We start from the raw sequence: 22627 nt of genomic DNA on the forward strand, positions 1-22627 counted from the left end.
GTGTAAATGTCTTAAGTAATCTTGGATGCCCTCCTGGTAAACACTGTGCATTCCTCTCCAGGCAGAAGGTAGGTACTTACATGCCATTGGAAGAATGTGTTCTCCAGGCAGGAAAACTTTTTCATCTCTTCAATTTATGCAGTAGGCCGCCAAACATGCCATCTGCTGATCTGGTTTCCAAAGCATATGTTGCTTCTTCGATCGACAATGTTGAAGACAATGTAAAAGAAGTTCTATTTAGGAGAGAGTAACTAAAGCATATACAATCCGGTCACTTCTGTGCGTTCAAAAGTCTATTCGTAGGTCAAGTCCTCATACTTGGAACACGTTAGATTTATTTGCCTTTTGCAGAATTGCTGTCACTAAGTTCCATTTTCATTTAATTCTTTTGACATAGACAACCAGAGACAGCTATAGAAACTTCATGATTATGTTTGCCTTCAAATAGTACTGAAAATGCTCTAGAACACTAATAGCTATCAGATATCAAGCTCTCATGATATACCAGGCACTCACAGATTTCATTGTTTCAGAGGGCAGCGTAACCAGTAGTTCAGAGTCTGGCTCTAGAGCCAAGCCACCAGGGTTCAAATTCTGACTCCATCACTCACCCTTCTATGCTCTTTGGTAACTTCTCTAACTTCTCAGTGCCTCATTTGTATATTGGGACAGAAGGTAGTCCCCAACATTGAAGTGTTGTGAGGATTAAATGACTTAGAAAAGTACTTAGATGAGTTTGTAACACATATTAAGCATTATGTAAGTCTTACCTATTAGTATCTCCTTTATTTTTTTTTTTATTTTAATTTTTTTTTTAGTATCTCCTTTAAACCACACAAAATCCCCACTTAATATACGAAGAAACTGGACACAGAGAGCTTAAGTAGCTATCAGCCAGGCACTCTGACTCTAAGAAGCTAAGATTATAGTCTCTATTTTTTTATATATACTCAAAAAAAAGTGTTTAGACTTTTTAAAAATTAAAACTATAAGCTTATTTTTAGACTCAACAACCGGCAAGCATAGATCCAAATTTGAAGTTCAGGAATGAAGATTCGTGATGAATTTTCTGGTTGCCATTTGCAAGTTCTCTTTTTCATGATCATGAATTTCCATTAATATTTCAATTTAGCTGTTAAATTATCTGTACCTTTTGTTAATAACCACCTTATGTTCCAAAAAAGGGAAAAATTATGAATATTGGGGTTTTTTTGGTTACACTCTGTAGAGGAAAAAGTCAACTAAATATGGAAAACAAAGTTCATCCAGTAGAGAAATTTTGTTCCAACAGGGACCACCGAGGAAAGAAAATAAAAGGACACAGTATAAGAATATAAACTGGAGAGAACTATTTGCCTTTGAGCAGCTGCCAGACTTCTCGATCCCAGCTCCTCACAGTCATAGACAGACACCCTACACTCCAAACTCAATTAATTTGACTTTTCCAAAAGTCAAATTCCTTCCCACCGCTATGCCTTTTTAGGTACCACTTCCTTCTACCCAAAATGTTCTCTATCCACTCTTTTTTTTTTCCCTTCAACTTCTTTTTATTTTTAAAGATTGGGCTCAAATATCATATCCTCTGTGAAGCAAGCATTGTCTGACACCCTTAGGTAATTAACACCTCTCCCTCTTTTTTGTGTTTTCAAGATGCCGTATACATAACACTATTACAAGATTCTTTGATTCACTTGCGTATTCTCTTTTCCCCAGTCTTATTGAAATATAAGTGACTTACAGCACTGCATTAGTTTAAGGTGTACAGCAAAATGACTTACATACATTGTGAAGTGGTTACCACAGTAAGTTTAGTTAACATTCATCATCTCAAAAAAGTTTCTTTCCTTGTGATGAGAACTCTTAGGATTTACTTTCTTAGTAAATATAGCTCGCAAAAAATATTAACTATAGTCATCATGTTGTATAATATATCCCCAGCACTTACCTGATAACTGGAAGTTTGTACCTTTTGACTTCACTGAATTCCAATTCCAAACCCCTTCTCTACCCAACCTGTGCTTCTGATAACCACCAATCTGCTCTTAATCTTTTAACAAATATTCACTGAGACCTGCTATCTGACATTCTGCGTTGAACTGGAATTAGCACGCAAATGTTATTTTAAAATCGGTGCCCAGGACGCCTGGGTGGCTCAGTGGTTGAGCATCTGCCTTCTGCTTATCTCGTGATCCTGGGGTCCTGGGATCGGGTCCACATCAGGCCCCCACAGGGAGTCTGCTTCTCCCTCTGTGTCTCTGCCTCTCTCTCTCTCTCTCTGTCTCTCATTAATAATTTTTTAAAATATTTTTTAAATAATAGATAAATAAAATTGGGGCCCTGTTTGAGTAATTCTTAAGAATTGTTACTTGATTTGTTAATATAAAAGCACATCTAATATCATGCTTCTAAAATACATTTTTATAAATATGCATAAAAATAATTTAAATAAATTAGAAGCTGACTACAAAGTCATGGCATAATTTTATTTGGCCAACACTTTATTTCAACATTCAAGCAAATTTGAGAACTTGCTTTGTTCCCATATTTGCTCTTCTAATCCAGGAGCATGGAGTGTCTTTCCATTTCTTCGTGTCTTCCTCAATTTCTTTCCTAAATGTTCTATAGTTTTCAGATCCTTTACTTCTTTAGTTAGGTTTATTCCTAGGCATCTTATGGGGGTTTGGTGCAATTATAAATGGGCTGGATTCCTTGATTTCTCTTTCTGCTGCTTCATTATTAGTGCATAGAAATGCAGCTGGCTTCTGTGCATTGGTTTTATGTCTTGTGACTTTGCTGAATTCCTATATCAGTTCCAGCAATTTTCTGGTGGAGACTTTTCTATGTAGAGTATTATGTTATCTATGAAGAGTGAAAGTTTAACTTCTTTGCTGATTTGGATGCCTTTTTTTTTTTCTTTTTGTTGTCTGATTGATTGCTGAGGCTAGGACTTCCAGTACTATGTTGAATAAGATGAGAGTGGGCATCCCTGTGATGTTCCTGATGTTCCAGGAAAAGCTCTCCATTTTTTGCCATACAGGATGATATTAGCTGTGGGTCTTTGGTATATGACTTTTATGATAAGGTATATTCTATCTTCACGTCGTGGAGGGTTATTATCAAGAAAGGATACTATATTTTATCAAATGCTTTTTTCTGCATCTATTGAGAAGATCATATAGTTCTTATTCTTTCCTTTATTAATGTGGTATATCACATTGATTTTCCAGTTGTTAAACCACCCCTGCAGCCCAGGAATAAATCCCATCTGGTTGCGGTGAATAATCCTTTTCATGTACTGTTGGATCCTATTAGCTAGTATCTCAGTGAGAATTTTTACATGCATGTTCATTAGGGATATTGGTTTGTAATTCTCCTTTTTTCGTGGAGTCTTTGTCTGGTTTTGGGATCAAGGTAATGTTGGCCTCATAGAAGGAGTTTGAAGTTTTTTTTTCTTTCCATTTCTGTTTTTTGGAACAGTTTCAGAAGAATAGATGTTATTTAAATGTTTGGTAGACTTCCCCTGAGAAGCCATCCAGCCTTGGACTCTTTTCTGTTGGGAGATTTTTGATTACTGATTCAGTTTCTTTGCTGGTTTTCCATTTCTCCCTGATTCAGTTTTGGTAGTTTATATGTTTCTAGAAATGTATCCATTTCTCCCAGATTGCCTAATCTGTTGGTTTATAATTGCTCTTAATATTCTAATTGCTTGTATTTCTTTGGTGTTGGTTGTTATCTCTCCTCTTTCAGTCATGATTTTATTTATTTGGGTCTTTTTTATTTTCTTTTTGATAAGTCTGGCTAGAGGTTTATCAATCTTGTTAATTCTTTCAAAGAATCAGCTGATCTTTTATTTCTATATCATTTTTTAAAAAGATTTTATTTATTCATGAAAGACACACAGAGAGAGGCAGCAACATAGGCAGAGGGAGAAGCAGGCTCCCTGTGGGGAGCCTGATACAGACTCAGTCCCAGGATCCCAGGATCATGCCCTGAGACCAAAGGCAGACACTCAACCACTGAGTCACCTAGGTGCCTCTGATTTCTAGGTCATTGATCTCTAATCCTTATTATTTCTGTTCACTTGCTGGATTTAGGCTTTATTTGGTGTAATTTTTTTAGCTCCTTTAGGCGTAAGGTTAGGTTGTGTATTTGAAACTTTTCTTCTTAAGGAAGGCCTGTATTGCTATATACTTCCCTCTTATGACCACATTTGCTACATCCCAAAGGTTTAGACTATCATGTTTTCATTTTCATTTGCTTCCATATATTTTTAAATTATTCTTTAATTTCCTGGTTGGCCCATTCATGCTTTTGTAGGATGTTCTTTAACCTCAATGGATTTGTGCTCCTTCCAAATCTCTTCTTGAGGTTGACTTCAAGTTTCATTATCATTGTGTTCTGAAAATACCCATGGTATGATCTCAGTCATTGTGTACTGGCTAAGACCTGATGCATAGCTTAGTATGTGATCTATTCTGTAGAATGTTCCATGTGCACATGTGTATTCTGCTTTAGGATGAAATGCTCTGAATATATATCTGTTAAGTCCATCTGGTCCAGTGTGTCATTGAAAGTCCTTGTTTCCTTGTTGATCTACTTAGAGGATCTGTCCATTGCTGTGAGTGGGGTTTTAAAGTCCCTTACTATTATTGTATTATTATCAATGAGTTTCTTTAATTTTGTTATTACTTGGTTTATTTATTTGGCTGCTCCCAAGTTAAATGCATGAATATTTACAATTATTAGATCTTCTTGTTGTATAGATATATACAACAAGATATAGTGTCCTTCTTCATTTCTTATTACAGTCTTTGGTTTAAAATCTAGTTGTCTGATACAAGGATTGCCAGTCCAGCTTTCTTTTGATGCCCATTAGCATGATAAATGGTTCTCCACCCCCTCACTTTCACTCTGGAGGCCTATTTGGGTCTAAAATGCTTTTGTTAAACAGCATATTGATTTTTGTTTAATCCATTCTGATTTCCCCATGTCTTTTCTTTGGATCATTTAGTCCATTTACATTCAGAGTAATTGTTGAAAGATACAAATTTAGTGCTGTGGTGTTACCTATAAAGTAGCTGTTCCTGTAGATTATCTCAGGTCCTTTCTTTGCTACTGTTGGGCATAAAGGATTCCATTTAATATCTAATATTTCTTGCAGGACTGGTTTAGCATTCACAAATTCCTTTAGTTTTTGTTTGTCCTGGAAACTTTCTCTCTCCTTCTATTCTGAATGACAGCATTGCTGGAAAAAGTATTCTTGACTGCATATTTTTTCCATTTAGCATGTTGAATATACCATTTCAGTCCCTTCTGGCCTGCAAGGTCTCTGGGGACTGGTCTGCTTCCAGCTTTATGTGTCTATCCTTATAGGTTAAGGACCTCTTGTCATGAGCTGCTTTCAGGATTTTCTCTTTATCTCTGAAATTTGCAAGTTTATTATGTATCAAAATGTTGACCTATGTTTATTGATTTTTGAGGGGGGATTCTCTGTGCTTCCTGAACTTGAATGCCTGTTTCCTTCCCTTAGGCTAGGGAAGTTCTCAGCTAAAATAAACTACTGCCCCCTTTTTCCCACTCATTTTCTGGGACTCCTATATTATGGATTTTATTTCACTTTATGGAATCACTTAGTTCTCTAAGTCTACCTACATAATCTTATAGTCTTTTCCCTCTTTTCAGCTTTTTCTTTTTCTGTCCTCTTTTTATCTTCTATATCACTAATGCACTCTTCTGATTCATTCATCTCATTTTATGGCCTCCACTTGGGACTGCATTTCAGTAATAGAATTTTTAAGTTTGGTCTAACTAGATATTAGTTCTTTTATCTCTACAGTAAGGGATTCTCTAGTATTTTCTATACTTTTTTCAAGCCCAGCTAGTATCTTTATAATCACTGCATTAAATTCTAGTTCAGATATTACTTATATCTGTATTGATTAAATCCCTGGCAGTCAGTACTAACTCCTATTCTTTATTTTGGGGTGAATTTCTCCATCTCATCATTTTGTCCAGAAAAGAAAGAAAAAGGAAGAAAACGATAAAACAAAAGCAATAGCAACAGGAAAAACAAACTAGATCCTGGTTCTGTTTTAGTGTACTAGTCAAAAAGAAGTTAGATCTCAAAATAAGAAAGGATATATATGTATGTACATATATATGTATGTATATAAGTATAAATATGTATGCATGTATATAAATACATATATGCATATATATATAAATTAAATACAATGAAAGGAAACAAAAAATTAAAGTGTATATATAATGTATATATAAAAATTTTAAAAAATGAGAAAATAACTGAAAAAATAATAAAAGACTAAAGAATAAAAATACAAAGAATGCTACTTATTGTTTTCCCCAAGAGCTAAAGCTTTGCAGCCCTCTCTGGTTGGTAAACTCAGTGAGACGGGGTTATTGATGCTGAGTTGTCCTGTTGCACTGATGACCTTGCCCTAGTGGAACGGGCCTCCAGTGCAGGAGGCAGTGGCTCCAGACTCCACTAGGTGGCGCTGTTTTGCTCCCAGAACTAAACATTTGCACCCTGGCTCTTCAGGGAGCCTTCACAGAAAAGCAGGCAGTTACTCTTGTCTCCCTCACTTTGTCAGGACTCTGTTCACTCAGCCTGTGACCACGTGTGTTTGATCTCAGGCATGTGACTGCATTTCAAAACCCCACATTTTAGTTGCATTACAGACCCTTGCTGTTCCTATGGTGTGTATGGGGGGCGGGGGGGGGGGGGGGTCTTGCCAACTTCTGATTTTTGCTGGATCCTTCCCAGGAGAGCAGTGGCACACCCATGCACAGCAATTCGCAGTTTATGACAACACAGAGCAGAAAACTGGCACCTAGGCTCACTGTTCTCAGCTGGCTTCCCCACTCCTATGCCTGGGAACTCCACCACACTTGGGCACCCCTCTTCTTGTGACCCCAGGGATCTGGGGTCCCACTGTCTCACCACCCCTCTCCCCCACCTGAGCACCTTTAAGCCAGGGACAGTCCCCCCACTGTAGCAGACTTCTCAAAGTTCTGACTTTGCTCTCCTCTGCTTATAATACTGTAATAGGAGCCTCCCCGAGCAGGCTCCCTCGGCTACATCCACTGGACTCAGGTCTCCACACCACCCACGTTCCAAACACCGGTTGCTCTTCTACTTGTGCACTTGCAGCATTCATTTCCTCAGATTTCCAGTTGATCTCTCAGGTGTTAGAATGACTTGAACTGTCTAGTTGTATTTGAGGGATGAGACACACTGAGGGTCCCCCCTACTCCTCCCCCATCTTTGATGTAAGGTGGTATCTTAGTGTGGTTTTGGTTTGCATTTCCATGAAGATTAGTGTTGTTGAGCATCTTTCCGCATGTTTCTTGGCCATCTGTATGTCTACTCAGGTATGTTGCCTAATTTTAATGAAATTATTTGTCCTTTGATGTTGAGTTGCATGAATTCTTTATGCATTTTGGATATTAACTCCTTACCAAATAGATCATTGGCAAATATTTTCTTTTAGTAAAATGCCTTTTCGTTTTGTTGGCTCCCTTCACTGTGTACTTTTTTTAAAATTTTGATTGCTATAGTCTCAATTGTTTATTTTTGCTTTTCTTACCCTTGGCCTGGGGAGACCTATACAGAAAAATATTGCCAAGGCTGATATCCATGAATTTACTATGCTTTCTTTTAGGAATATTATGGTTTTAGGTCTCACATTTAGGTATTTGATGACCATTTTACTTCTCTTTTATCAACTTAGGAGACTTTTACTTATTTTTCTTGGCTGATTGCTATAGCTAGGACTTCAGTACTATGTTGAATAAATGTCTTGAGAGAGGGCATTCTTGTCTTGTTCCTGAACTTGAATATGATGTTAGCTGTGGGTTTTTATATATGGCCTTTATTACGTTAAGGTAGGTTTGCCCATATCTACTTTGTTAACATGCATTATGACATAAACTCTTAAGTTTTGTCAAATGTTCTACAAATATTGAAATAATGATATGATTTGTATCCTTCATTTTTTTAAGCAGTGTATCACAAAGACTTTGTATTTATTGAACCATCCTTACATCCCTGGAATAAATCCCACTTGATCTTGTTTAGCGATCTTTCTGATGTATTTTTTTTTAATTTGGTTTGCTAATATTTTGTTGAGGATTTTTCCATCTGTTTTCTCTTTTTTTCTTTGTAATGTCTTGTTTTGATATCTGTGTAATCTGGCCTCTTAATAAAGTTGGAAGTGTTCCTTCCTTTTCAAGTTTTTGGAAGAGTTTGGAGAGGATAGTTACTATTTTTTAAATGTTTGGTAGAATTTGTTGTGAAGACATCTTGTCCTTGACTTTTGAGACTTATTTTTTATTTTTTTTAAGATTTTATTTATTTGTGAGAGAGAGGGAGAGAGCGAGCACAGAAGGAGAGTTAGAGGGAGAAGCCAACTCACTGCTGAGCAGGGAGCTGGATGGAGGCTTGATCCCAGGACCCTGAGATATCCATGCCAAAGCCAGAAGCTTAACTAACTGAGGCCTCCCTGGCGCCCTCTTAGAAATCTTTTTTAATTACCATCGATTTTGTTATGAGTCTGTTAAAATTTTCTATTAATTTAGATTCAATCTTATATGTTCCTAGGAATTTATCCATTTGGTCTAGGTTGTCTAGCGTGTTAGCATATAATTTTTTATACTACTTTTTTTGTAAGATTGATTTATTCATGAGAGATACAGAGAGAGAGGGAGAGAGAGAGGCAGAGACATAAATGGAGGGAGAAGCCGGCTCCCTGCAGGAATCCAATGTGGGACTCGATCCCAGGACTCCAGGATCATGCCCTGAGCTGGATGGAGACGCTCAACCATGGAGCCACCCAGGTGTCCCTATACTACTCTCTTATAATCATATATTTTTCTGTGTAGGTTGTAACTTCTCTCACATTTCTGATATTGTTTATTTGAATCCTCACTCTTTTCTTTTGATTAGTCTGGCAAAGCCTTATCAATTTTATCTTTCAAAGAATTAGCTCTCGGTTTTAAAATCTTCATTTATTTCTTCTCTGATCTTTCCTTCCTTCTACTAACTTTGGGCTTTGTTCTTTTTCTAGTTCCTTTAAGTGTAGGGTTAGATTGAGATTTTTCTTGTTTCGTGTTTTGTTTTTGAGGTAGGCCCATATCACCATAAACTTCCCTGTCATAACTGCTTTTGCTCTGTCCCAAAGAATTTGAAACATAGTGTATTTCCTCTTTGATTTCTTCATTGACCTATTAGTTGCTTAGTAACATTCTGTTTAGCTCCATGCAGGCAAAAATTGTTTCTTTTAGTTCTTTCCTTATAATGGTTTCTAGTTTCATATGATTATGGTCAGAAAATATGCTTGATATGATTTCAGTCTTATCAAATTTATCGAAACCTGTATTGTGGCTTAAGTTATGATCTATCCTGGAGAATGTTCCATGTGACCTTGAAAAGAATCTGTATTCTGCTGGCTTAGGGTGTACTCTTCTCTATATATTTTTTAGGTCCACCAGGTCTGTTGTGTCATTCCAAGCCACTGTTTCCTTATTAGGTCTGGATAATATATCTAGTAATGCAAGTGGGATGTTAAAATCTGCTATACTATTGTCAACTTCTCTCTTTGTGCCTGTTAATATTTACTTTATACATTTAGGTGCATTTTTTAAAGATTGAATTTAAATAAAAAATTAACATACTGTATTATGAGGTAGAATTTAGTGATTCACCAGTTGCATACAACACCCAGCACTCATTGCTTCAAGTGCCCTCCTTAATGTCCATCACCCACCTATCCCATCCCTCACCCACCTCCCTGCCAGCAATCCTCTGTTTCCTGCAGTTAAGAGTCCTCTTATGATTGGCCTCCTCTCTGTTTTTGTCTTATTTTATTTTTCTTTCTCTTCCTCTATGTTCATCTGCTTTGTTTCTTAAATTCCTGCATATGAGTGAGATCATATGGTATTTGTCTTTCTCTGATTTAGGTGCTTTTATGTTGGGTGCATAGATATTCATAACTGTTATGTCCTCCTGTTGTATTAATCCCTTTATTACTCTGTAATGCCCTTCTTTGTCTCTTTTCACAGTCTTTCTAAGTCTATTTTGTCTGATGCAAGTATTGCTACCCCCAGTGTTTTGTTTTGTTTTGTTTGTTGTTTCAATATGCATAGAATATCTTTTTCTGTCCTTTCACTTTCTATAAGTGACTTTAAGTCTGATGTGAGTCTCTTGTAGACAGCATAGAGATGGTTCTTTTTTAAAATAATAATTTAAGCTGCTATTTGAAAAAAATTCTAAAAAATCTGTTCACTCTATATCTTGATTGGAGCATTCAGTCCATTTACATGTAATTAGTAATTGATATGTATTTATTACCATTTTGTTAATTGTTGTCTGGTAGTTTTTGTAGTTCTTCTGTTCCTTTCCAATTCTCTTGCTCTTCATTAGTAGCTCGGTGACTTTTAGTGTTATGCTTAGACTCTTTCTCTTTTTCTGTGTATCTATGTAAATTTTTGGTTTGTAATTATCATAAGGTTCATATATACCATCCTGTTTATATGGCAGTCTATTTTAATGGTCAAATTTCTTTTATTCCAAGTTTTTAAATTCCAGTTAGTTAACATACAGTGTAGTATTAATTTTGGGAGTAGAATTTACTGCTTCATCACTTACATACCACACCGTGCTCATCACAAAATGTACCCTCCTTAATCCCCATCACCTCTTTAACCTATCCCTTGCCCACCTTCTCTCCAGCAGCCCTCAGTGTGTTCTCTATAATTTACAGGCTGTTTTATGGTTTTCCCCTCTTTTGTTCCCAATGTTCATGTATTACATTTCTTGAATTCCACATATGAGTAAAATCAAAGTATTTGTCTTTCTTTAACTGACTTAGCATAATACTCTCTAGTTCCATATGTGTTGCTGCAAAGGACTAACTGTCTTTCTTTGTTATGGCTGAATAATATTCCATTGTGTATATACCACATCTTCTTTATCCATTTTTCAGTCGATGGGACATTTGGGCTCTTTCCATAATTTGGCTATTGTTGATAGTGCTGCCATACATCAGATTGCATGTATCCCTTCAAATCAGTATTTTTGTATTCTTTGGGTAAGTACTTAGTAGTACAATTGCTGGGTCCTAGGGTAGTTCTATTTTTATATTTTTGAGGAACCTCTATATTTTCCAGTGTGGCTGCACCAGTTTGCATTCCCACCAGCAGTGTAAGAGGGTTCCCCTTTCTCTGCATCCTCACCAACATCTGTTGATTTCTGTGTTGTTCGTTTTAGCCATTTCTGACAGATGTGAGAAAACTACTCATTTTGATTTGTATTTCCCTGATAATGAGTGATGTTGAGCATCTTTTCATGTGTCAGCCATCTGTATGTCTTCTTTGGAAAAATGTCTATTCATGTCTTCTGCCCATTTTTTAACTGGATTGTTTTTTGGGTGTCAAGTTTGATAAGTTCTTTATAGATCTTGGGTACTAATCCTTTATTAGATATGTCATTTGCAAATATCTTCTCCCTTCCAAAAGCTGCCTTTTTTTTATTGGTTGTTTCCTTCACTGTGCTGTGCAGCAGCTTTTTATCTTGATGAAATCCTGATAGTCCATTTTTGCTTTTGTTTCCTTTGCCTCAAGAGATGAGTCTAGTAAGAAGTGCTATGGCCGATGTTGTAGAGGTTGCTGCCTATGTTTTCTTCTAGAATTGGGATGGTTTCCTGTCTCATGGTTAGATCTTTAATCTATTTTGAATTTGTGTGTATAGTGTAAGAAAGTGGCCCAGTTTCATTCTTTGGCATGCTGTCCAGTTTTCCCAACACCATATATTGAGAAGAGACCTTTTTCCACTGGATATTCTTTCTGATGGTCACTTAATTATAAAGCATTCTCCAAGCACTCTATTTTTACTCCGCTTCCACATTTTATGTATATGATATTATATTTTACAACTTTTTATTTCATGTATCCCATGAATAATTTTTGCAGATATAATTGATCATACCACTTTCGTGTTTTAACCTTGATCAGTTTGCTTTTATCAGTGACTTTTTTTCCCTTTCATAATTATCTTCTAGTTATAGCCTTTTTTTTTTTTTCAAAGAAGTCCCTTTAAAATTTGCTGTGAGGCCAGGTTAGCAGTAATAAACTCCTCTAACTTCTGTTTGTCTGTGAAATTTTTTATTTCTCCCTCGCTGCTAAATGATAATCTTTCTGGGTAGGATATTCTTGGTTGTAGTTTTTTTCATTAAATACTTCAACTATATCAAACTTCTTGCTGGCTTTCAAAGTTTCAGCTGAAAAATCACCTGATAGACTTACGGGATTTCCCTTACCTTATTGGTTTGCTTTTCTCTGCTACTTTTAAAATTCTCTTTATGTGTTTTGATGTGGACCTTCTTGTGTTCATCGTATTTTGCATTCTCTGTACTTCCTAGTCCTGGATATCTGTTTCCTTCCCCAGATTAGGGAAGTTTTCTGCCCTTCTTCTCTCTCTTATCCTTCTGGGACCCCTGTAAATTGAATGTTATTACACTCGATATTGTCACAGAACTTTAGTTCATCTGTTGTTTCATTGGGTATTTTTTTCTTTTTGCTCTTCAGCTTGGATGCTTTCTATTACCATCTTCCAGATTGCTGATTTGTTCTCCATCCTCTAATATGCTATTGATTCCCTCTAGTGTATTTTTCATTTCTTTTATTATATACTTCAGCTCTAAATGATTTTTTATACATTATATTACTCTGATGAACTTCTCATTGAGTTTATCCACTCCTCTCAAATCTGGTGACTATTGCTATTACTTTGAACACTTTATTTAGTAGATTGTTTATCTCTGTTTCATTTAGCAATTTTCCTTGGTTTTGTCTTGATCTTTTGTTTGGAACATACTTTTCTGTCTCCTCATTTTGGCTGATGTATGTTTGTTTCTATGTATTGGTGGGTTATTTACATCTCCTCATCTAGAAAGTAGTGGCCTTATGTAGAAGATATCCTGTGGGGTCCAGAATCACAATCCCTTTTGGTCACCAGAACCAGGCACTCTAGAGGTTTCCCCTGTCTGGGATACCTGTATCCTCCTGTAGTGGCTGAGCCACAACTGCTTTGGGCACACTAGTGGGTAAGGGCTAGTCTCAGTGCATCTTGCTGAGAAACTTGGGTGAGTTACTGTGGACATGACAGTGTGTGGAGTTAGCTCTCCTCCTCCATGGAGCAAAAGTCTCTCTGAAAAGACACCAGTCCCAGCCAGGGATAGTAGGGTGTAGTAGGGTGGAAGCTACCTTGAAGGGATGACTGCCAAATACACAGATTGGTTGGTGTGTGTGTACAGGGAAACACTGAGGCAGGGCAAGTGGTACTAGCAAGGTAGATGGAAGATGTCAGACTTGGCTCTTAAACATTCAGCTATCTAAGCTGAAGGAAAGCAAGAAAAAGGGACCTGTCAGCACTTTTGTTCTCAGAGAAATCTCCTGAAGATCCCTGCCCCTCTGGCACATGTGCTAAAATTAGTCAATAAATCTCCTTCATGTATAACCCAGGCACTTTTCAAACTCCTACTTCTTTGCTGGGTCTCTCATGAATGATATAGCATGCTGGCTCTTTAAAGTGGAGACTCAGTTTCCAGAAAGCCCTCTGGCTTTCCTGGAGTTAGGAATCACTGATTTTTAAAGTTTCCAGAATTAAGTCCTGCTGATTTTCAAAGCCAGAAATTATGGGAACTTGTCTTCCCAGTGCAGGTTCCCTGGGCCTGAGGTGCTCATTATGGGGCTTGAGCCCATTGCTCTTTTGTGCCCGTAATAATCCTCCTGCTTATGGTTATCTGATGGTGGTTCAGCTCCTGGCCATGTCTCTACCCTCCTACTCTTCTTGATGTGCCCTTCTATTTATGACTTTAGCTGTGGAATATCTTTTCTGCCAGTCTTCAAGTCATTTTCAGAGTGAGCTGCAATACATACAGTTGTTGCCCAGTATGCTGTGGGAGGTGGTGAAGCTCAGTAGCTTCCTCCTCTGCCATCTTCCCTCCAACCACCAATAATCTGCTCTGACATTCAAATTGCTTATCAAAGGTAATACTACTACAACTGCTCCTCTATTTTCCACAAGACTGAATACTTTTGATCACTTCAAAAATCAAATCCATCCTTAGAAGCCAATAATTTGCCATTATTTAGTAAATGCAAAAGCACATGCTATATTCCAAAGTGTGGTTTATCATAACTGTAAAAAATTCTCCCCAAGTGATAAAAAGGCAGTTGTCATATTTTTAGTGTCTTAAAAATGCTATGATAATCCTTGTCTTTTTTTGTATATTTGACAATTCTTTCCTGTTAGAGAGATTCCCATTTATGAGAATGCTAGAACAAAAAGGATGTATGTGTTCCAGTTCTACTGACCTAGAAAGATTTCCATGTTCAGGAGCAGATCCAGATTTTGTGGAGCCTAGCAGATAAAAATCAAGGACCCTCTCTGAGGGAGAAAAAAAATACAAAATTGTGAATAAAATAATTTCTAAGACCTCCCTCTCCCAGGGACTTGAAAGGGGCCTATACAAGTAGGGGACCCTAAAATTGCTTTCATGGTAAACCTGCCCATGTCCATGATATATTGCTAAAAGGAAAAGAACAAGTTATGTTGTGCAGATGTCTTTATGAGCAAATGAAAACTATGGAATGATATAAACCAAATTATTCAGCCTCATCAAGGGAGAGTTAAGCTAGGAGACAAGGTAAGGTGTTGGAGGGTTATGTGTGCAAGAGATCATCATTTTTATTTTAGACACTTTCGCTCACTATTACAGCGATAATGTGACTACTTAATTACTGGTACCAAAATAAACTTCATTGATTAGAAAATAAAAGCATGTGCTGCTCTACATTCTGAAGGCTTTCCAAAGAAGATCATCTACAATTGTCTTTGGGATAAGTCCACATCTTTGGGATAAGTCCACATCCTACCAAGGCAAATATATGAATACACCACATGTACTAGGTTTAGAAGTTCTGTTTTATTCTTTACAAAAGAACATCCCTTAAAGAGACCTGGGTGACTCATGATTGAGCATCTACCTTTAGCTCAGGTTGTGATCCTAGGACCCTGGGATCGAGTCTTCCATCACACCTCTCGCAGGGAGCTTCTCCCTCTGCCTAATGTCTCTGCCTCTCTATGTGTCTCATAGTAAATATTTTTAAAAAACCAAAACATCCCTTATATTAATAGACTACTCTTCAGGCCTCTCATAAATATATGCCACAAGAGAACCAGATAATAAGAGAGAACATAAAAGCTCGATGGCCTACCAATGAGGTTCCAGGAAAGCCATCTTTGTTAAATTAAACTGTCCAGAGTATCACTCCTGAATTACTTGGATCAATCATAGTTTTAAACCAACAGAAACACTCTTAGATAAAACAAACTTCAGGTGAATGTAGAGGCATATACAATTTATCTGAATAGGATATAATCAAGATAAGTCAAGCCAAAAATACTTTGTTTGATTTCAGTGCAGGTACCACTTGACTGTAGCACAGGAAAATCCAATATATATTTCAAAACAATTCATCATAAAAAGAAATTAAAGCAGATTCACATTAGAAAAGTTGTTTTGAAATAACTAGTTCTACCAAAATGTGTGCAATCTAACTTGCATGATAGATTTACACCAACAGCATTCTCCAGCAAGACATTCTATGGTTCCAAAAGGCAGTATTTCATAGCAGCATAAGGCTAATGATTACAGTGTGTATGATGGTAGTCCCAATCTCAGCTCCAAGCATGAAAGCAGATGCCTTTCTCTAGGTGTTCTGACAGGATGATATTAAAGAGCAGCATGTGTCAGAAGATGTAGAAAATCAAGTGGCCTTTTTGACAGATTTTACAGTGGAATGTCTGTACTGTCAGGGTGGTGAGTATGACAATCCAGAGAGATGACAGTAATAGGAGTGTTTAGGTAAAAGAACAAGCTTAATAGAGATGCCACTGTTGACAATAACATGCTTATGTTAAAAGAAGAGAGTCTTTGCTTTCATTTTCTACTGGAAATTCCAAAGCCCATTTTTGCATTTTTTTCTAAATCTTACAAAATACCTTTTTAGTTCTGTGCAGGGGCAGAAGACTAAACTGCCAGTCATATATTCTCATCTCTTCTTAAAGATACCTTAGACCATCATATCACCGATATTATTCAGTCAGAGTATTAATCTAGACTGAAACAGAACTTATGTAGAATTCCAAAGTGACTATAAAATGATTGTCTATTTTTTTAGAGTTCACCTCAAATTAACCCTGGAGCCCAAGCTCAGGAATGATTATTACCCAAATTTGTGTTGAAGGCCAACACCATGCACAGGGTGCCTTGCAATTATTTGAAACCAACTATTCCATTATTTTGTACCACAACTAAATGTATGAAACAATATAATCTTCCTCTTCACAAATACATATGTTTTACTTTTCTTACAGTTCTATAGATACTCAAGTTAATTATAGTGGCCACATCTCATCTCCAGCAATGACCTACTTCCAAGTTATTTGAACTTCTCCAGAAATATTTTACTCTAACTCTGCATGCTCAGTGATAGCACATTTGGGAGAATGGACTGCCAGTTGTGAAATGATGCTAAATGAATGGGTATGCTTTAAAAAAAGAGAGAGTCCTTTTCACTTGTGAGCTTTAATACCCAACTAATTATAATGATTTCAAATTCTCTCAGGGCTAAAATTAAACTTGGCTTCCTGGATAGCCAAACAAGTGACTATTCTTCTACATCATCCAGCTCCTATTTTATCTTAGGCTCACTTTGAGCATAAATTGGTTAAAAACAGTCATATTCTGAATGCTAAATTAAATATCACTAAAAATATAATTTGAAGAGGCAGTTAAATCCAATACCATCCAATTAGAATGACAGTAGAGCATTGTCCTTCCCCTCCCTGATGAAGTGGCAGAGCCAGGTGGTGGCCAGGGCCCACAACATTAGTTCTAGAGGGAAGAGTTGATTATGGTGCTAATGTCCAACTAGATGAAATATGTGAAGCTAAGCAGAAGTCATTAAGAAGCTCATTAAGTTCCAATGAGAGCCAGGTCAGACTCAAAATGACAGCCTGAGATTGAGCTACCAATCTATAGGAGTCTTGGCAAAAGACACAAGCCCACCTATGAAACTAATTGGCATAAACAAAGAATGCTCCCTAAGAAAGGAGTCTTGAAGCAATTGCAGAGCAAAGCCCAGAGCCATTCCTTAGTGATCAGTAAGTTAAGTAAGAGGACACTTGATTAGATGTCTGTGGCTTTAGACATGGTAATTCTTGGGAGTTTTTTTTTTTTTTTTTGGAAGGGGGGGTCTTAATGATTATAGGAGATACTATTTCACATCAGAGCTCACAAAACCATGATCTGAGCTTAAGTGGACTGTAAGCATATAGTTAAGAGTAGAGATTATGGACCCCCAAATGCTTTTTTCTTTTTGACCCAGGCATTTCTATTTAATTTCCCCCAGTGTTATTGAGAACAATTGGCCTATAACAATATATTAGTTAAAATATACAACATGATTTATGTATAAGATGATTACCATAATAAGCTTAGTTGACATCACCTCGTATCATTACACATTTTTTTCCTGTGATGAGAATTTTTAAGATCTGTTGCATTAGTAAATTTCAAATATATAATAGTGTTGCTAACTTAATCATCATGCTATATACTACATCCCCAGAATTCATTCATCTTATAATTGGAAATGTGTACCTATTGACCACCTTCACCCATTTCCTCCAAACTCACCTCTGGCAACCATCAATCTGTTCTTTATGGGTTTTGTTTTTCAAATTTCACATATAAGTGAGGTCATCCAGTATTTGTATTTGACTTACTTTATTTAGCATAATGCTCTCAAAGTCCAACCATGTTGTAGCAAATGGCAAGGTTTCACTCCTTTTTATTCCTGAATAATATTCCATGGTGTATATATGCCACATCTTTATCCATTCATCTGTCAATGAACACTTAGGTTCCTTCCATGTCTTGGCTATTGTAAATAATGCTGCAATGAACATGGAGATATGTATATCTTACTGAATTAGTGGGGTTTTTTTCCCCAAAAGTGGAATTATTAGATAATATAGTGGTTCTATTTTTAATTTGGGAGGAACTTCCACACTACTTTCCATAGTGACTACACCAATTTACATTCCTACCAACAATGCACAAGTATTTCCTTTTCTCTACATCCTTGCTAACGCTTGTTGTTTCTGGTCTTTTAACAATTGCCGTTCTGACAGTGTGAGGTGATACTTTGGTTTGGATTTGCATTTCCCTAATAGTGATGCTGAGTACGTTTTCTTGTATCTATTGTCTATCTGAATATCTTCATGAGGAAAACGTCTATTCAGATTCTGTGCCCATTGTTTGTCCCCTCCCCCCCATAGAGATCTAGGAGGTGTCTTTTACTATATATATTTTGGGTATTAACAACTTATCAGAAATGTAATTTGCAAGCGTTTTCTCCCATTTGGTAGCCTGTTCTTTCATTTTGTTGATAGCTTCCTTTGCTATGCAGAATTTTTTTTTAATTTTTGCTTTTATTGCCTTTGATCATTGCCAAGACTGATGTCAAGGAGCTAACTGCTCATGTTTTCTTCTAGGAAATTTATGGTTCATGTCTTACATGCAAGTCTTTAGTGGTCTAGTCTCATTCCTTTCCATATATTGTTTTCCCAATGACATTTATTGAAGAGATAGTCCTTTTCCTACTGCATATTCTTAGCTCCTTTGTAGGAAATTGACCATTCTTGGGGATGTATTTCTGGGCTCTCTATTCCATTAATCTATGTGTCTGTGTTTATGCCAATGCTATATCGTTTTGATTACTGTAGCTTTATAATATAGTTTGAAGTCAGGAAGTATAATGCCTCCAGCTATGTTCCTCTTTGTCAAGATTGCTTTGACCGTTCAGGGGCTTTTGTGGTTCTATAAAAGTACCTAAATTTTTTGTATGTGAATGTTGGTCCTGACAACTGTGACACAAGGAATTTGTTCAGACTCTGTGGTTTTAATATTTGGATAACTATTAGAATGATTTTTGAGGAGTAAATAGGTTATGGCCTATAAAATGCCTATGGAAGGTGAAGGTCAAATAAGAAAAAATATATTTTGGAAAAAAAAGAAAAAATGTATTTTGGGACTTCATCTTTTTCACTAAAAATTAATATTTTCTAAGATTTTGTAGATGATTTGTAAAAGTATATAATAAAAACTTAGAATATCTAGTTTACACAGGTAAATTGGCATCACTTTTTTTCCATCTAAATGTAAATATCATATTGCAGAATGTATTAAATGTGGTATATTGAAGGCCAGAGCCACTGCCTTGTCAGTAAAGAAGAAAAGGCGTGTTAAGTACACAAGGACAAAGAGAAAGGAGAATGTGCTAAAAGTGGGCTAGAAATGTCAATGGGAAACAGATGGAGGAATGCTAACTGACATAAGCAAAGCAGAGGAAGCAGGACCTAAGCCTGAAAAGAAAAACTTCAATATGAATAAACTAATTTTTGCCACAGAGCTTCCTAATGATTCTGGAATTGGTTATACCTGCTAAAAAGAATTTAGAAATGAGGCATGGTTTGACCCATTTATATAAATAGCAGTTTAAAACCCTAAGCTCTTCTTTCCAACCTTGCTCATCCAAGCAACCATCCCTCTGAAACACAACCCTTGAGAGAAGTAAGTAAGTTTCTTCTCTTAAAAAAAAGTTGAAACAGAGGGGTTCTGGACTCAGGAATACAAAGTGCAAGAGTAAATACAAACAGGGCTTTTGACTACCAAGTGTCTCTCCACTCTTTCCTCATTCACTTCCTGAAATACCACTAATCAGGATTCAGTTTTGGAGAAATTGACTAGGACCCAAAGAAAATACTTACAATTAAGGATCTGATATTTAAGAATCACACAATGAAAACGACAGCTTGCTTTCCACTTTCAGAATTTTACCCCCATTATACACTATTACTCAGAAACCTCCAGAGAATGCACTTTTCCTCTACAACAAAGCTTTTGTTTTGGTGGTAAGGTCTACAGGAAATAAGAATCCAAAAGTATATTTGACCAGGAAAAGAACAGTATTGAAAGAAGTTCTATAGTTCTAAAGAGTTTAGGAGTGGTTAGTGATATATAGAAACCAGAAAGGAAGAAAAAAAAATCTAGCCAGTAAGTTTGTACAAGGGGTATGTAATCAGACAACTCTAATGAACCATGTGGATAGATGTCATAATAATGTAATTACTAAATTTGTTAATCCTGAACTTGAACTAGTGACCTAATTGTGATCTAAACCAGCTGAGAGGGATCCCTGGGTGGCGCAGCGGTTTGGCGCCTGCCTTTGGCCCAGGGCGCGATCCTGGAGACCCGGGATCGAATCCCACGTGGGGCTCCCGGTGCATGGAGCCTGCTTCTCCCTCTGCCTGTGTCTCTGCCTCTCTCTCTCTCTCTCTGTGACTATCATAAATAAATAAAAATTAAAAAAAAAATAAACCAGCTGAGAGTATGGGAGAGATGAGAAAATGTCTGAAATTGATACACTAATATATGCCACTGCTAATTCTTATTGTTTAGTATTTAAAAGAAGCAGCTAAAGGCATATTTAAAATAAATGCTTTCAGGGGCACCTGTGTGGCTCAGTCGGTTAAGTGTCCAACTTTTGATTTCCACACAGGTCATGATCTCATGAGTCTTGAGATCAAGCCTTGCCATCAGTCTCCATGCTCAACGGGGATCAGCATGAAGATTCTCTCCCTCTGCCCCTTCCCCTGTTTGATTGCTTGCTCTCTCTCTAAACCAAATCTCTGAAATAGGTACTTTCAGGAATGGCCTCTGTGATGTGAGAAGATTTAGGGTAGAAGAGTGTTATTTATGAGTCTATAGTATTTATGGTTAAAGAAATCAGTATTATCTGTTGCCTCAATCAAATGAAACTATCTTCTATAGAAGCAGTCTTGTAATCTCTCTTCTGGAAATTAAAGACATTTTCATGAATCTCAGATGGCTTATGGTTGCTTATCCTTGTCTTGGTTGGATGTTCTAATACAGTGTTCCTACAGTTATGCCCTATTCTTTGACTGGCAGCCCCTGAAGGAAATAGGTCATGGCAAGGCTAAGCCAAAGCCTGCATTTCTATCACCAAGTGGAAAACCTTGGCTCAAGAATATCTAGAGTTTGGCGGGGGGGAAGTTTTTCTCTCTCTTTGACTAGTTCATTGAATAACAAACATAAAAAGTAAGCTATTGATTGGATTAAGTATGTAATAGATGGGAATTATCTTTTTTCTAGAACTAAAAATACTAAAAATATTTTTCATAAATGTTTTTGCCTAAATTATAAAATAGTTATCTAGTAAATTAGGTTGCCATTTATATTAATTAGGATCAGTTAAGTCAAAATATGTGTTTTATGTGCAGAGTTAAAACATTCTATACATCTTCAGAGACATGTTTGCATTTCATTGAAAATGAAAATATTTTTAGAAGTTCTATGCTTTATAACACATATAGCATTAAACTAAAAAAAGGAAAAAATATGTGAGAAATATTGAAGATATTAATACCTAGAAAAAAGAAACATCAAAGTTTTGGATTTGCTCTAAAAATAACTTTTAAAGGGCTAATATTGTGCTATTTTGACAAAACTCCTAATTTAGAAATGTCTAATTTTTTAATGGAATCTCTTTAGTCATAAGAAATGTACCACCAGGACTGTGTAATCAATGTGAAGCAGATGGTGGAACAATTATCTGGTGTATTTAGGCACTACCATTGGCCAATTTGGAGTATGGGCCAGGAATTCATTCCGGTTGTTTTTTTTTTTTTCCTCCAATTTTCTTTCTCAGTCTGTTGGATAATGCCTCCTAATGAAAATCTTTGTATTATTCTAGTTTCCATAGTACAAGCTGCATGTACATAGGCAACTCTTTTTAAGTCTAGTTGGAGCTATACAATGATGACGTTAGGAATCAAATTTCTGAGTGATTATTTTTCAATATCACAATGGCTTACTGACATCAATTCTTTGGGTAGATAATTATCCCCTAGACCAGCATACAAACTGAAAGCATTTAATGAAATACTAAAATATTTAAAATCAATGGTATGATTCATAATTTTGATAAACTAATCTTGAATTCTACTTGAGTTATGTTCAAGAGGTAAAGACAAAGAATTTAAGTTACCTAGATTTTAGCAATTAGTAGTATCCTCTTAAGTAACTGTCTTCTCTCTATATATATACATATATGTATTCAAATTTCTAATTACAATTGAAAAGGATCCATTGATCTCATTGGGGTTTCAAGTTTGTTTTTCTAACACATTTTTATATTTAGTATCTTTAGTATCTAGCTGTTTAGGTGCTAACAGCATTGCCTAGTGCATATGGTACATATATCTGGTTCTAAAATGAGTTGAACTTCCTAATTTAAATTCTAAATATAAGAAATGACTATACAATAATCATATGTCACTAATTTTTAACTTTTGTTTTTTAAACTTATGTACTGGGATCCCTGGGTGGCGCAGCGGTTTAGCGCCTGCCTTTGGCCCAGGGCGCGATCCTGGAGACCCAGGATCGAATCCCACGTC

At 36.4% G+C, this 22627-nt stretch overlaps 1 protein-coding gene and 1 long non-coding RNA gene across 6 annotated transcripts in view; one reads left to right on the forward strand and one right to left on the reverse strand.

Moving 5' to 3' along the window:
* Positions 1-22627, forward strand: part of SPAG16 (sperm associated antigen 16) — a 938011-nt gene that overhangs the window by 890582 nt on the left and 24802 nt on the right. The gene's annotated exons all lie outside the window — the stretch shown is intronic.
* Positions 1-22627, reverse strand: part of LOC121480656 — a 163751-nt gene that overhangs the window by 3581 nt on the left and 137543 nt on the right. For both annotated transcript variants that reach the window (XR_005985039.1, XR_005985040.1), the window contains exon 2: positions 81-195. This is a non-coding gene — a long non-coding RNA (uncharacterized LOC121480656). The remainder of the gene's footprint in view (positions 1-80; positions 196-22627) is intronic.

The sequence above is a fragment of the Vulpes lagopus genome, chromosome 22 (genome assembly GCF_018345385.1).
Source record: "Vulpes lagopus strain Blue_001 chromosome 22, ASM1834538v1, whole genome shotgun sequence".
NCBI lineage: Eukaryota > Metazoa > Chordata > Mammalia > Carnivora > Canidae > Vulpes > Vulpes lagopus.